A 3,350-nucleotide genomic window follows, 5' to 3' on the forward strand; every position below is an offset into this window, starting at 1 on the left:
ATGAGAACAGAACTGGGTTTCAGTCTGGTGAAGAAACTGGGATTAGTTCATTAAAAATCCTGACTTAGAGGGACAGGAGAACACAAAACAGCAGGAATATGTGCAAGTATGAAGATTCCAGAGTCAGAATAACCTGGTTTTGAAAATTCTGGCTGATTTACTACCTGTGAGGGTGGGCAGATGCCTCATTCTATCTTATCTTGTAAAATGGAAATAATGATCTTCACCTTCTAGGTTTGATGAAAGGAGCAAAGGGATTATGTATATAAAATATATACTGTAAATGTTCAACAGTGACGTATTATTATTAGCATCCCTGTGTACATACACCCATTCACAGCAGGTGCTCAGCAACAATGACCATGACCATTAGTACAGTGTTTTTCTAGTCTTCCCTGGAAATGAAAAGAGAGATAAGCTTGCTTCTGCCCTCTTTGGCTTTCTGTCCCACAAACCCTTGTGCTTCATCTTTTATTGTTTCTGCATGCAGCTGAGGAATGCATCCCTTAGACAGCTCAAATGGCAGGAAGCCCGGGAAAGAACCCATCACAATAGTGTCCTGATAATAACTAATCTTGATTCACATATGCATCTGACTGATGTGTGCACTGTGCCAATGGAGACATCAGGATCTGGGAACCAAGTTTCAGCATCTGGTCCAAAGTTCAGTTGTGATGCGTGTGTGTGTGTGTGTGTGTGTGTGTGTGTGTGAGAGAGAGGGGGGGGGGGGAAATGCCATGGTTATTGTGTTTATTGCTCATTTGATATTTTCTGTGGAATTATTTAGTCATTGAATTTCTAGGAATTTAGCTGCTATTGGTAGCTAAATTGACTTTTCTTTGTTCTAAGTGAACATTTTATAATGCTCTCTTTCCCTCCTAACAATTTTTCAAAATTTCAAATATACAGCAATGTTGAAAGAATTTTCAACATTTCACTATACTTATTTTTATCGTGTACCATATATCTATCTAAACCTCTAATTACCCATCTATCCAACTGCATTAGTTTCCCAGGACTGCTGCAGCAAAGTACCACCTTATGGCTCACATGCTCACCATCTCTATGGTCAGAGAAGTCTTCCCTAGGTCATGTGTCAGCACCAGCCAGTCAGCTGCTGCTGATAGCAGCAACTTCCCCTCAAGAATCCTGGTCTCCGCCTCCTCCTCCCACCCTGCCTCTCTGGCACCTCCACCTGGGCCTATTCCTACCCCCTGCCCCCCCCCCTTACTCCCTGGCCAGAGAGGGGTTTGGCAGGGAGAGCAACAGTAGTTATAGATGCAGGCCCCTGCCCCTCAAAGGCTCCCCAGTTGTTGCACAGTCTCACTGTTTGGGGAAAGTTTATACTAGAAAACTGAAGGCAATTCATGTGTGCATATGATCAGATTTCTCCACCAAGTTCTCAGCCTGATAAGGAAAATCCCTTGTTGCCAACCTAATGGAGCATTCAAAGAAGACACCTGACTCTTTTCAAGATGAACTTAAAGATTATATCAAAGTGCAGAGAGCCAGAGGCTTAGAACCAAAGACTTGTGTCAGACAGATGAGAGAGGACTATTTGGAAACCTGTAGGTACAAAGAAGAAGTTGGTTTCAGACCCAGGTACAGAATGTTTGATCAAAGACTCCCAAGTGAAACCATCCAGACCCACCCAAGACCGTGCAATATTTCACAAACAGTGGAAAACCAGTTACCTCATGCCTACCAGCCCATGACAGCAGGCTGAGACTAGACTCCCTGAGCTACTGTAAATTCACCAGGCACTGTTTCTTAGAAAAACCAGCACCCCTGAACTGCAGTCAGCAAGAGTATTATTACAGCTCATACAGTATAGAATCTAGAGTTTGCAAGCATCTCTCAGGAAACAGTACCAGTGCCCATAAAGCCAGTCACAAATGGATATAGCAGAAAACAGCACCCAGAAGAAGGCAGAGAGAAATCAGAGGAAAAGCAGCCCAAACATAAGAAAAAAATGGTTGTGACAAAATAGATTTAGACAAACACAAGAGCACCCAAAACAGCAAAACAGAGGTAGAAACAGGATCAGTACAAAAAAGCTTAAGAATCAAAGGGAGAGAAAAAGATGAGATGTAGCCTCTGAGAAAGAGAATCCTATGTATAGAAGAGAGAAAAGGGAACAAGGCAACCAAAGGGCAGAGGAGGAAGTGCTCTGGGACCAGTCTACCCTAGGCTTTTGAAGCTCTTGGGTTGATTCTCCTGAGGTTAAACTGAAAAATCATTGAGGCGCTTGGTTTTATGATGTTCATGTTCATGACACTTTTCTCATGGAAACAGCACTTTCACTTCTAACAAAGGCCAGGGGAACAGAGAGTATTCAGGCCTTGGCCGGGCAGCTCAGTTGGTTGGAATGTTGTCTCAATAAGCCAAGCTTTCAGGTTCCATCCCTGTCAGGGCACATACAGGAAGCAACCAATGAATGCACAAATAGGTGCAGCAATGAATTTATATATTTTTTGTTCCCTGGCCATTGTACTGCTCTGTTAAACTCTCTTTCCTTGATAGGAGCAGAAAACAGGAAGGCACCCTTCTCTGAATAAAGCACTTCTAACAGGACTGTAGGACACCTCTTCAGCCTTCCACGTAAAAGTCCCAACCTTAGAGGGTGCCCAACAGCTCTGCCCTAATCACGAGCAAGTGGCCTGTCCTACCCTTCCATCCACTACCTCTACAGAAGGAGGGAGAACAGATAGTATCTGCTTGCAGGACTCAAGTTGGGGACGTGCCTCCTGCTCCTGTCAACGCCTATTGACTTTAAGTCTGTTACTAGCCACAGTGGCTTTGGAGGGTGGTTATTGAAAGCAACTCTCTCCTTGAAAGCCGGCCAGCTCTTTATTTAGGCTGAGCCACTTCCCTCCCATTACCCAATGCTGAAGTTGAAGTTTGATTTTATGTCCATTGGAGAATTCTGCCTCCACAGCTTTACCATTCAAGGCTGCTGCCCTGGGCTGGCCCTTTCCATTATGTCTATTGCATAACAAGCTCCTCTGTTCCTGGCTAAGTGTCAATATTACTCAAATGTGGAAATGCTCCCTCTGTTCTCCTCCGGACACATCAGCGTCAGCCTTTCCATACCACCCGGCAGCGCAAATCAAATCAGCAGGAGCCTGCTGGAAACTGATTCATGTTGCTGGAGAAACTTGCTCTGGATGCTAAAGAAATGCCCATTGTTGGCACCTTCTCTTGGCTGTTTCAATGTTGCTGAAGACCCTGTTGCTTTGTTAGCCACACAGGTAATGAGCTGTTAAGTGTTACCTACTTCTGTCAATCGCATGGTTATTTCTGGACTCACTAAGTTTCCCTGAAGCTATAGATTGTCAAGCTAGGAGTAA

The 3,350-nt window shown here is 44.2% G+C and overlaps 1 pseudogene across 1 annotated transcript; it reads left to right on the plus strand.

The window, feature by feature from the left end:
• Positions 1–1,330: 1,330 nt before the first annotated feature.
• Positions 1,331–2,275, plus strand: LOC311627218 (lysine-rich coiled-coil protein 1-like; annotated as a pseudogene). Its single transcript has one exon. The product of its transcript is annotated as a lysine-rich coiled-coil protein 1-like (transcript).
• Positions 2,276–3,350: the final 1,075 nt, after the last annotated feature.

Source organism: Pipistrellus hanaki (genome assembly GCF_964339955.1).
Source record: "Pipistrellus hanaki genome assembly, chromosome: 9".
Taxonomy (NCBI): Eukaryota; Metazoa; Chordata; class Mammalia; order Chiroptera; family Vespertilionidae; genus Pipistrellus; species Pipistrellus hanaki.